This window comes from Lepus europaeus, chromosome 1 (genome assembly GCF_033115175.1).
Source record: "Lepus europaeus isolate LE1 chromosome 1, mLepTim1.pri, whole genome shotgun sequence".
In the NCBI taxonomy this organism is placed as follows: Eukaryota; Metazoa; Chordata; class Mammalia; order Lagomorpha; family Leporidae; genus Lepus; species Lepus europaeus.
In genome coordinates, this window is record NC_084827.1 from 4,335,550 (window position 1) to 4,348,802 (window position 13,253).

Genomic DNA, 13,253 nt, shown 5'->3' on the forward strand with positions numbered 1-13,253 from the left:
GAAAGATCTCTGTGAGCGAGATCCCAGTGGAAGGAATGGGGCCATCAAAGAAGGAGGTGCCTTTCTCTGAAGGGAGGAGAGAACTTCCACTTTGACTATGACCCTGTCTGAATAAGATCAAAGTCGGTGAACTCTAAAGGCTTCCATAGCCTTGGCAACTCATGACTAGAGCCTAGGGAGATTACTGACGCCATAAACAAGAGTGTCAAATTGTTAAATCAACAACAGGAGTCACTGTGTACTTATTTCTCATGTGTGATCTGTCCTTAATGTGTTGTCCAATGTGAATTAATGCTATAACTAGTACTGAAACAGTATGTTTACACTTTGTGTTTCTGTGTGGGTGCAAACTGATGAAATCTTTACTTAATATATACTAAATCGATCTTCTGTATATAAAGATAATTGAAAATGAATCTTGATGTGAATGGAATGGGAGAGGGAGCGGGAGATGGGGGGGTGCGAGTGGGAGGGAAATTATGGGGGGAAGCCATTGTAATCCATAAACTGTACTTTGGAAATTTATATTTACTAAATTAAAAAAAAAAGGTGCTTCTAGAGAGGAAGGGGTCTGATCTGGAGGTTATGATGCTACCTGGGACACCAGCACCCCATATCTGAGTGCCTGGTTTCAAGTCCCAGATTGGGCTTCCGGCTCCAGTTTCTGGTTAATGCACACCACGGGAAGCAGCAGACGAAAGGGCAGGTGGTTGGGCCCCTGATACTCGTGTGGGAGACCTGGATTGAGTTCCCAGCTCCTGCTTTGTCTGCCTCAGCCCCTGCCCTGCTGTGGGCATCTGTAGAACAAACACATAGCTGGAAGCTGTCTTTCTCTCTGCTTCTTGAATGAATAAAAATTTTTAAAAAATTAAAAGAATTTTAAAGAATAAATTTTGCCAATATTCTTCTGGGTGTTCAGAATTTAATGCATTCACCAAAGAAGTTATTCCAAAAATATTCCAGTGTGAAATGAGAAGAAAAAAAGAGAAATAGAAGCAAACCTCAATCCTTCTTTGTTCACCCCTGAAACTATTAGCAGTTACATAAAATGTTATTTTAAATTATAAGATATAAAAGACCATAATACATCCCACTCTGCTACTTATTTGAAGCTCATTACAAGATTTTTAGATTCTCTCAGGAAACTCTGTTAACTCACCATCAGTATTAGTCTTCAGAACAAATTATTAACAGAATCCGATTGCGTTGTACTGCACTCCTCCCTAATCAGCTACCTCACACAATTCCTACCAAATTCAAATTAAAGAAAATGATAGTTCTTGGAAACCATTAGGGATAATTATCCTTTCTACAATCTATAATTTGATCATGGATACTTATGTGTTGTAACAATAGAATAATTAGACTCATTTCTCTCTCTGTGTTTGTGTGTGGCTCAGTCAGGCCGCATTGGCTAAATTATATGTATAAACGACCTATTAAAATTGGTCAACTCTATAAATGTCATGGCTAGAAAAGACTTAGATAATTGCAAGGGATGTGATACTCAAGATGGTATTTTAATGTCCTTTCTTAATACCAGGAAATTAATTCACTAAATTTTGTTTTTACTGCAATATTTCAATGCTCTAGGAGATAAGTAAGCTCATCTGATATGGAAATCATTAAGGAATCACTGGTTGGGAGGAGAAAGGTATTCCTTAGAAACCACACAAGTAAATTTATGTTTACAAACTAAGATGACCATGATGAAAGAAAAGACACAGTCTTCTGTGTAATAGGAATACACAGAGACTAACAGGATTTCAGAAAGTGTCCCTAAAACAGCAACCCATAAGCTGATGGTTCCTTTTATTGTGGTAAAATAGACCTTCCTTAATATTTATCATTTAGTGGCATTAAATACATTCACAACATTATGTAAACATTACCACTATCTGTACCCAAAACTTTTTCATCCTCCACATAAAAATCCCGTGCCCATAAAGCAACAACTCCTTCTCTTCTCCCTGTGGGCCCTGGTAATCTCCTGTCTTTCCTGTGCCTGGGAATTTGCCTGTTCTCAGTACCTGGTCACTGTGGTCTGAATATTTGGGTCTCCCTAAATTTCTTATTGAAATCTTAAGCTCCAAGGTGCTGGTATTAGGAGGTGGGTGCTTGACATGACAGAGGCCTCGTGAATGGGATTAGTGCCATTCTAACACAGGCCTGAGAAAGTCCCCTCATCCCTTCCACCATGTGAGGATACAGAAAACAGACAACCATCTATGAGTCTGGAAGCAAACCCTCAACCCTCAGACGCCGTATCTTTGGCACCTTGATCTTGCACTTTCCAGCCTCCAGAACGGTTTGAAACAAATTCCTGTTGTTCGTGAGCTACGTAGTTGGTGATATTTTCCTACAGCAGCCCAAATGGACTGACAATCATGAGTGCGTCTGTCATGTCTCTGGCTTATTTCATTACACATAATGTTCCCAATATACCCACGCTGTGGCATATATCAAAATTTCATTCCTTTTTGTATTAGTCTGTTTTTTGTTACCTTAACTGAAATATCCTAGAGGAACTTCTTTGGGAAAGCAAATGTCTACTAAAGTTTGAGATTCCAGAGTGGGTTATCTGATGGCAGCTGGTCATGGTGGGTACAGCAACACAACAATCACATGATGAACAAGGAAAGGAGAAAACCCAGGCCAAATGTGCAGCTTAAGTAACCAAAGCTGTCACAAGAATTACCCTCTGAGGGTATGCCCCCACGACCCAAAGACCTCCCACCGATCCACCTCCTAGTCTCCACCCTTAGTCAATCAACCACTAACATTAAGACATCAGAGTATAAACAGCTACATGAGTTTTAGGCGACAAATTCCACTCAACAGAGGACACTTTCTATGGTTGAATAATATTCCATTGCATGGATAAACAACATTTTGTTTGTCCAGTCATCTGTTGGTAGATATTTGGGTTGTTCCCACTTTTTAAAAATTAATTAATTTATTTGAAAGTCAGAGTTACAGAGTGGAGGTGGGAGAGAGAGATCTTCCATCTGCCAGTGTACTCTCCAAATGACAATAATGGTCAGGGCTAGGCTGGGCTAAAGCCAGGAGTCACAAGTTTCCTCCAGGTCTCCTACATGGGTGGCAGGGGCCCAAGCACTTGGGTCATCTTGCACTGCTTTTCCCAGGTCATTAGGAGGGACCTGGAAGAGCCAGGAATCGAACCGGTGCCCATATAGGGTGTGAGCATAGTAGGCAGCAGCCTTACCTGCTGTGCCATGAAGCCAACCCCTGTTCCCACATTTTGACTATTGTGAATAATGCTACATATATCTGTTCTAGCTCTTGCTTTCAATTATTTTGGGTATATGCATAGAAGTGAGATTACTGGTTAATATGGCAATTCTATGTTTAATTATTTGAGGAATCACCATGGTGTTTTCCACAGTGGGCTCTATAATTTTACATTCCATCCAGCAGTGCACAAGGGTTCTAATTTCTCCTCTTCTCCACAAAAATTATTACTTTTCGGTTTTATTTGTGTTTGGTTTTGTTTTTGATAACAACCATCGTGGTTGCTATGAAGTACTACTTAATTGTGGCTTTAATTTGCAGTTCCCTAAGGTCAACAATGCTGAGTATCTCTTTACAATAATTGGGATTTGTACATCTGCTTGGGAGAAATGTCTATTCAAGCCTTTTGCCCACTTCTGAGTTGTGCTGTTTGGTTATTATTTTTAAAAGCTCCTTATATATTCTGTATATTATTCCCTTATTAGAGAAATGATTTGCAAATATTCCTCTCCATTTCATCCTGTCAATTTACTCTATTGATGGTGTCTTTTGATGAACACAAGTTCTTAATTTTGATGAATTCAAATTTATCTATTTTTTCTTTTATTCCCTATGATTTTGGTGTCATATCCATGAAATCGTTGCTAAATCCAATGTCATGAATATTGTAACCAATGTTCTCCTTTAACAGTTTTGTGGTAGGGCCAACGCTGTGGAGTAGCGGGTAAAGCTGCCACCTGCAGTGCCGGCATCCCACATGGGCACCGGTTCTAGTTCCAGCTGCTCCTCTTCCCATCCAGCTCTCAGCTATGGCCTAGGAAAGCAGTAGAAGATGGCCCAGGTCCTTGGGCCCTTGAACCCACATGGGAGACCCGGAGGAAGCTCCTGGCTCCTGGCTTCAGATTGGCTCAGCTCTGGCCATTTTGGCCATTTGGGGAGTGAACCAGCAGATGCAAGACCCCTCTCTGTCTCTATCTCTGTCTGTGTCTCTCTCTCACTGCCTCTGCCTTTCAAATAAATAAATCTTTTAGAAAAATAGTTTTGTGGTATGGTTTGGGCTCTTAAGTTTAGAACTATAATCAATTTTGAGCTAATTTTTGTATAAGGGTTATATCAGGGCCTCACATCAGTTCATCAGTTTTTTCATGTGGATATTGAGTTTGCCCAGTACAATTTGTTAAAGACTGTGACTTCCCATTGAATGGTCTTCATATACTTTGTATATGTTTCATAGACTTTGCATGTACTTCATAAACAAAATCAGCTATGAGGTTGCATTTCTGAGCTATGAGATGGTACTTTAAGGGTGAATAAGAGTTGGTAGATAACAAGAGAGAGGGAAAAATTCTCTAAGCAGAAAGATTAGCGTACACAACACGGCACTGACTTCCTTTTATGAATGTCAAGGAATATAGCTTTAATGATATCTCATTTTACCATTTTTCTTACACATAGCCCATTGACCTAATCTAGCATTAAAAGTCTCTTCTGGGGGAATATTCTGAGCTATACACTTTACTCTGGGGTCTCCAGCAGAATAATTCAGGGAGGGACTAAATCCATTCTCTATCTTAAAACCACCATGAGGGGCCGGCACCGTGGTGCAGTAGGTTAATCCTCTGCCTGCGGCGCCAGCATCTCATATGGGTGCCGGTTCTAGTCCCAGCTGCTCCTCTTCCCGTCCAGCTCTCTGCTATGGCCTGGGAAAGCAGTAGAAGATGGCCCAGGTCCTTGGGCCCCTGCGCCCACATGGGAGACTGGGAAGAAGCTCCTGGCTCCTGGCTTCGGATTGGCATAGCTCCGGCTGTTGCGGCCATTTGGGGAGTGAACCAATGGACGGAAGACCTTTCTCTCTGTCTCTCCCTCTCACTGTCTGTAACTCTGTCAAATAAATAAATAAAATCTTTAAAAAAAACCCACCACGAATCATAAATATGCCATGTTTTTCCTTTGAGTTCCCACAGATAGTAGTGATTCAGAAAAGCACAACTCCCAAGGCTGCATAAGAATTCTCAGGAATAGTACGAAACAAAGTTTTGAGGAGGAAGAACCTAATAATCTAACAATTTGTGAAGCCCCTCTTGCTACAATAAAATTAGTATTTATGCTACTCTGAAGAGCACCATTGACAAAGCTCCTTCCAGGCCACAGAAGGTTTCTGGGTGGGTAAGAAGGGGTTGTTGGTGTTGTTAGCATTTAATGAGAGTCATTGTGGGAAATTCCTGTGAGTTACACTGATTATATGTAAGAATTTATATTATCTGCCAAAATGTCTCTTCCCTGCTAATCTAGTTTGAACACAGTGAATTAACATATCCAGTTAAGATATTTGCCTTATTTTCCAATATGGAAATAAACAATTCCATGTCTTCATTTAGAGTGAGTAAAGTCTTTAAGTCTATATTTTGGTTGAATTTTAATGTTAGTATACCATGATTTTTTAAGTCATTTCCACTTTCACATTGCACCTTCGTAGGTTTACAATAAATAAAACTAGGCTCATTTCTAAGTTTTATACCTTTTTATGATTGCTGCTTTAGCTACACAAAAACCCAGATGTGGTTTTAAAAGAAAAGTAATCAATCTTTTTTAAAAAATATCATACAGGATCTCGGTCATTAATGTGATGTACACTGTTATTTAATGCTATAACTAGTACTCCAACAGTATTTTTTCACTTTGTGTTGCTATGTGAGGGCAAACTGTTGAAATCTTTATATATACTAAACTGATTTTCTGTATATAAAGAGAATTGAAAATGAATCTTGATGTGAATGGAAGGGGAGAGCGAGTGGGAAAGGGGAGGGTTGCGGGTGGGAGGGAAGTTGTGGGGGGGAAGCCTTTGTAATTCATAAGCTGTACTTTGGAAATTTATATTCATTAAATAAAAAAAAAAAAAACTTGAAAAACCTAAAAAAAAAAAAAGTATTGCTTTAGCCTAGTCAGGGCCATAGTCAACACCATCTTCCAATCTCTCCTTAGGTTATAAAGGGGCAGGAAAGAGATGGAGAGGAGAGGTAGGGAGGTGGGAAACATGACAAACCTGGCAATTTTCTCCTTCCAGTTGTGCACGTGTATATTTAAACCCCATGGTTTAAATAGCTCTAAATTCGGCATTCAATTTTAACAAGTGTTAATTTGCACTGTCACTGATGGTTCCATTGTTATGAAAAATTAAAGGGTCAAGTACTCCCAAAAGTTCACACCTCCTTTGTATAAATATTTTCAGAAACTCAATAGAGTAGTTCATTTATGAATGTTACAAAATGCAAGAGTTTTTTTCTTCCTTGCTACATTTAGAAATTTCACAACACGTACTTATTCCACTGACTTGCCACAGGAATTGTTCTAGAATATTGTGCTGACTAGGACATTGCCCTTGGCCTGACATCTGTCTATCTGGCTAGGCTGTCTAGGTGTTAGTGCTTCCTTGTTATCTCTTATCTACTTTGCCTTTAGATGAATGCACTATGTCCATGGTTTTATCTTTTATCTATGACTTGAAAGGTTAACATTTGGTTTTTAAGATAATCTTGCATGATTATCCTAGGGCATTAAAATTCTTTTACCTAATTATGTCAATAATAACTACTGACTTCCTTAGAGGGATGTCAGGGAATTTAGCACTGACGACATCTCCATCTTTGCTATTTCTCTTTCATATTTTGCATACTATTATCCTGGAGCTTAAGAGTTTTAAATCTCATTTAAAAAAAGACTCTTTTTATATTTACATTTGGCATTTTATATTTGTTGCTATAATTGTTCTCAATTACTTAATTCCCCCTTATTACTGGTCTGTGGTTTATAGGTTTGCATTTTGTTTTGTGATTTATTTATCTCACAATTTTACACATCTTTAGCAATTATAACCACATTTTCTTAATCATAACTTCCCTTATAAAGGTTGCAATTGCTTATTCATTGCTTAATTTTTCAGAGTACATTTATACTGTGCCTTGTTAAAAACAGAGTGCAGAATGGCAAATTTTCTAAGAACTAAAGATCTGAAAACAATATTATCTTGCCTTTTGAAAACAATAGCCTATAGCTAGAGATATATAAAGGATCTTCAAGAGTTTGTGGAAAATGCGTGTTATGAAAAAAACTATGCAGATTTCTAACGGTCCTTGCATCAAAATAAAATCATCTTTTAATTCCATTTTGTTGAGTGCGTGTCATTTAGAGATGTATGCAGCTGCAGGTAATAAAAATCAGAATCGCAAGTGTTTATTGGTTCCCGGTGTCAAGAAGCCTAGAGGTACATGGCTGTTAGTTTTGGTTTGTATGTTGACATGCGGCTGTAGCCCCAGCCATCATGTCTGTGGCAGGCAGAATAATGGCCCCTAAAGATGTCTACATCTTAATCCTGGGACCTGCTAACATGCAAGTTCATATGGAAAAGAGGATGAAGTTTGCCAATTAGCTAACTTTGACTGGGGAAGGTTATCTTGGATTGTCCTGGTGGGTCTACCATCAGCATAAGCGTCCTTAGAAATGGAAAAGGGAGACAGACGATGGAGGGACAGCAGCAAGATTCAGCCTGAGGTCCCTGGCTGAAAACATGGAGCAGAAAGCCGGGAGCCACTGGGTGTGGTGTCTTCTAGAAGCTGCACTGGGAAAGGCAAGGCGGTGGATTCTCCCTCGAGACTCAAAGGTACACAGCCCTGCCAACGCCTTGATCTCAGTCCAGCAAAACCTGCTTCAGACTTCCAACCAACAACTTTACGCAGACAAATCTGTGTTGTTTTGATTGTTGTGCATTGAGAGGAAACCAATGCAATGTCCAGGTGGTTATTTCAAAGCAAGGCAGAGGAGAAAGGGCCACACTAACCACATACAAGGCATCTTCAAAAACTTCACAGAAGGCCGGCGCCATGGCTTAACAGGCTAATCCTCCGCCTTGCGGCGCCGGCACACCAGGTTCTAGTCCCCGTTGGGGCGCCGGATTCTATCCCGGTTGCCCCTCTTCCAGTCCAGCTCTCTGCTATGGCCCGGGAAGGCAGTGGAGGATGGCCCAAGTCCTTGGGCCCTGCACCCGCATGGGAGACCAGGAGAAGCACCTGGCTCCTGGCTTCGGATCAGCATGATGCGTCGGCCGCAGCGGCCATTGGAGGGTGAACCAACAGCAAAAGGAAGACCTTTCTCTCTGTCTCTCTCTCTCACTACCCACTCTGCCTGTCAAAAAAAAAAAAAAAAAAAAAAACTTCACAGAAAACACATATTGTAAAAACACTACACATGGATTTCAAATTTTTTTGCACCAAAAAAAAAAAAAAAAAAAAAAAAAAAAAACCTGATCTTTTAATTGCATTGTCCATGAACTTTTCAAACTTTCGGGAGTACTTTCATATTTTCACATATGTGTCTTTGTCTCAAAGGTCCAAAAGCTTTCCCAGGGGTGCCCACAGTTGAATTTTATTGTCTTCTCAGAAATCAGAATTGAGTCTTGTATCAACTCTTAACTGTATGGAAGGCTAGGAGGCACGTTATTTAGTGTTTCAGCCTCAACACTGACGTAGCTAAGAGGGAATTGGGGGGCCAGCACTGTGGCGCAGCGGTTTAAAGCCCCAGCCTGCACGCTGGCATCCCATATGGGTGACAGTTCGAGTCCAGGTTGTTCCACTTCTGATCCAGCTCTCTGCTATGGCGTGGGAATGCATAGCATTGGAAGATGGCCCAAGTCCTTGGGTCCCTGCACCCACATGAGAGACCTGTAAGAGGTCCTGGCTCCTGGCTTCAGATCAGCTCAGCTCCGGCTGTTGCGGTCACCTGGGGAGTGAACCATCAGATGGAAGATCTCTCCCTCTCTCTGGCTCTACCTCTTTCTGTAAATCTGTATTTCAGATAAATAAAATAAATCTTAAAATAAAGGAGAAAGAATTGGAAGTCTTGGAGAAGCTACTCAATAGTGCTATGTTTTCCTTTTCCTCAGGAAACTCTGAGTTGCTTATTCATCAATACTCCAGAAAATAAATGTGAATCTATCTTAATTTTAACTCTTGTTAAGTATAAACACTAAGTATGTGAATACATTTATAAGGTACTGACTGGAAAGCATTTGCTAGAATATATCTTGGCATTGATTTCTGCTTATCATTTTAACTAGGAGATGGCAAAATCTCTAAATGTTTAATCTCATGACTCTCCAAATAAATCTTAAAGTATTTAATAAATATTTTTAAGTACTTAATATGTGCCAGGTGCTAAAATAAATTAATTTCATCTTTGTCTTTTGTGTAGTTGATCTTTACATTCTGGAATTATTGTTATTTTAAAGCTAGAATTCTCTTTTGTATTTTCCAGACCTTTAGCCTTCTCTGTTATTTTTAAAAATGTCATTTATGGTTCACACCTTGAATGTCTTCCAGGTTCATATTATATATCACTGATTTGTGGTAAGTTATTTTTTTTCTGCATGGCTGAGGTTTTATTTCAACTATTGTGCTGGTCTTTTTTTAAATATATATATATACCATTTATATCTCAATCTTTAAAAATAGCTCCACATCTGCTTTTAACTTGTTAAGAATATAAAGTGAAAACTTTAAACTCTTTCTTCTTTACTCATTTTCCACTTTGCCTCCATTTTTTTTTTTGTTTGTTTTTTTGTTTTTTGAAGGGCAGAGATAGAGAGAGATATCTTTCATGCATTGTTTAACTCCCCAGATGCCCACAACAGTTGGGGCTGGACCAGGCCAAAACAAGGAGCCTGGAACCCAATCTGTGTTTCCCATGTGGGTGAGAGACATCAAGTACTGCGGCCATCTCCTGCTGCCTCCCAGGGTGTTCATTAGTAAGAAGCTGGCGCTGGAAGCAAATCGGGGACTTGAGCCCAGGCGCTTCAATACGAAGCTCAGAAATCTTACTGCCACTGAAGGGCCACCTCCAGTTTATAAAAGATTACAAGATCTGCTATTCACTCTTGATAGCGACTTGTTCCACTCTGCTGCTGATGGGATGTATTCTCAGAATCCTGTTTGAAGGTAGACAGAGATTTATCATCTAAAACAAGGGATTATCCAGGAGTCTGAGAACTGGAAAATGTTCCAGGCAAATATAAGACTAGAAGATAGGTCTCTCGGGAAGGCAGGGCACCCTTCCTGTTTGGGAACATAGATGTGTTCAGAGAGCCCTGAATGGGATCACAGCTAGAGCCGACTGCAGTGACACACACACACACACACACACACACTCCTCCCTACAGATCATCTACCTCCCATCTGGACCTGAACGGAGACGACACAGGCCAGGAAAGCAGCAGAGTGCCGTGGGGCAGGTACCACTCCTGTTCTGCATGTGCAGGCCGCGTGAATCCTTACTGAAGCCTAGAACGTCATCAACTCTCATTGTACCAGTGACGGCCCATTTCTTACTTTTCTTTTGAGATAGCGCCATAGTTATTTTAGACAAAGGAGGCACCTACCATTTCCAATCACTGCACTAACTTCAGGGAAATCTCTGTGAACACTGAAAACTGGTATTGAGATGATGGCTTGAGCAGGAAAGGACAGCAAGCATGTCCTCTGAAAAGACTCCATCGCTGCTGATGGCAGGAAAAGACGTAATTGTGATCATTTCATCTCATTGTGGCAGAGGCTGCTTGGTGCCTGTCTAATGTCCTTTCTCTCCTTCTCTCTTACTAACAGAACTTTGGTTTGATTTGCTGCAGAAAGTTTTTCCCAATGTCTTGCACGGTCATGTGACACAGTCCTGGTCCATTCTATATAAGGTGAGGTCCCTGGGTGGACTTCCCAGAAACTTCCTTTGAACAGCACTAACTCAGCTGGCTCTATCTCTGCAGTGGCGTTCCCTTTTTCTTGCTTGAAATTGACAGATAGCATAACTGGAGTCCTGGCAGATACCCTGAGAACAAGGCTTCACACTAGACATGGAGTCTCGCTGACTGGGGCCATCATAGCATTCCCGTGTGACTTAATTGGTTCAAGCCATCGCTGTACAATTTTTCTGTTGATTGTAACTTAAGTCGGCCCCTAACTGAGATCATATTCTAGATGAGAGAAGAGCTACTCTCTTTCTATCCAATAATACCTTGGAATACCTTTTTATTAGTTATTTTGTTGTGTTATAATAAATATTATAAAGTAATACCAAACACAAGGCTATGATGGGGAATCTTTAGAAACCACCATCTAGGGTATCAATCACCATTGGTATACAGATACACTGTAATCTGGGTTTGTCTTTTAGGGAAACGAGTTCCATAGGATAACCCCAGAACACTCTAGAAGTTACTGAAGAAAAAAAAGAAAAAGAAAAAAAGACTCAGTTGTAGAAATCCAATACTTTCAATGGCAAACTATTTGGTAAAACCAAACTCCAGTTTTAGGAAACAGGATCACACCCAGAGACCACAGGGCCTCCAGACAGTTCAGAGAAGGGCTTGGGAGCTACAGGAGCTATAAGTAACATCTTGGAAGTTCAGAAATTCCTTTATTGCTCCACTAGAATTCTTATTGCTGAAATTACTTGCAAAGCTCTTTGTTTATAGTAACGTCAGCTTGCATTAGCTATTCTAAGGGGAAATAAGGAAGAAGAAAAGGGAGCTTCCTTGAGGAGTAACAGACACTGAAAAAAGAAAACCCCAAGAAAGAGGCAAAAACGCAGTGACAACAACAACGAACAAGGTAGAACAAATCATGAAGCTGCCTCATCCCACCTGGAGCTCCTGAAGGCTCCTAATTTACATTACAGATAACTGTGCCAGAGATGACGAATCCCATGAGCCAGACTTGGCCAGGGCAGGCCTTTCAGCACACAACAAGTTTGAATATGTTTTTTATTCATTCTTTCTAAAACACTTCTATGCACCTAATGTGTGCCAGGAACTGAGTACATTATTGCAAAATTTATGTCCAACTTTATAAAGGAATTTATTGCTTCGCTTTTTAAACAGATGCAGATTGCTGCATGATTCAACAACGCAGTCCATTGCTACCCACCTACTATTAAAACGGCCTGAAAACACACAGACGTCAATAATACAAGGCCAACTGCCATGACAAATCTGAACCTCCTTGCATCACGAGTATCATGGTGCTTTCTTTAAAAGCCAGATGCCTCTCAAACTTTATTAACAAGAGAAAAATAACTAATTGCATAAGCCTTGAACAGCAAAAGCTTAATTACACAATACAGGCACCTACAATGGCACATACACACTACAGGCACCCACAATGGCACATACACACTACAGGCACCTACAATGGCACATACACACTACAGGCACCCACAATGGCACAAGTCATACAACAGAGAGGAACACATGTGTCTGTACCACAATGTCAACACGCGGTATGTTGCAAATTACTACCGGGATTGCCGGGCTTTGTAAAGAAACCTCCGCGTTGGTTTTAGCTTTGTGGATGCTTTTATGTTCATATAACTTAATTACGTGCTCTGTTGCTATTTTAGGTTCCCAATGTACCCACAGATTTCTGGCAATGGGCATGTTAGTATATTTAGGATCTTGAGTTATGTAATACTAGACACAGTATAAATTCCGATTTTTTTTCACATAACTGATAGGCAGCGAAGCGAGCCCTCTACCACTGAGTTCCAGGGAAAGGGGAAGACACAGACAGAGTTAGGTCCAGCAGGGCAAGTGGAGTTACTGACGTCCACCTGCAGAAGTATGAAGCATCATCGGGCTCATGACCCGACTCCGGATAGTGAGTGAACAAACCGCGCTGAGTCGCCTTTATCTTCCCCTCCATCGCTCGTCCTGCTTGTGTCCCCCAGGTGCCCGCTACTGGGCTCGCAGACCTCTCCCAGTTTTCTCCGGTTTCTGCCCATTTCCAGCAGGTGCCTCCCGAGCCCCGCCTTCAACAGGCGAGAGCGGCGGGACGGAGCAGATGGGGCGAGCAGGGGGCCCGAGAACCCCGCCGGGCGCCCGCGCTCCCCGAAAGAGCCAGCAGGTGGTAGCAGCGCCTGTGGGAAGACCCCAGCCCGGCCCCGCAGCCCCGAAACAAAAGACCCCC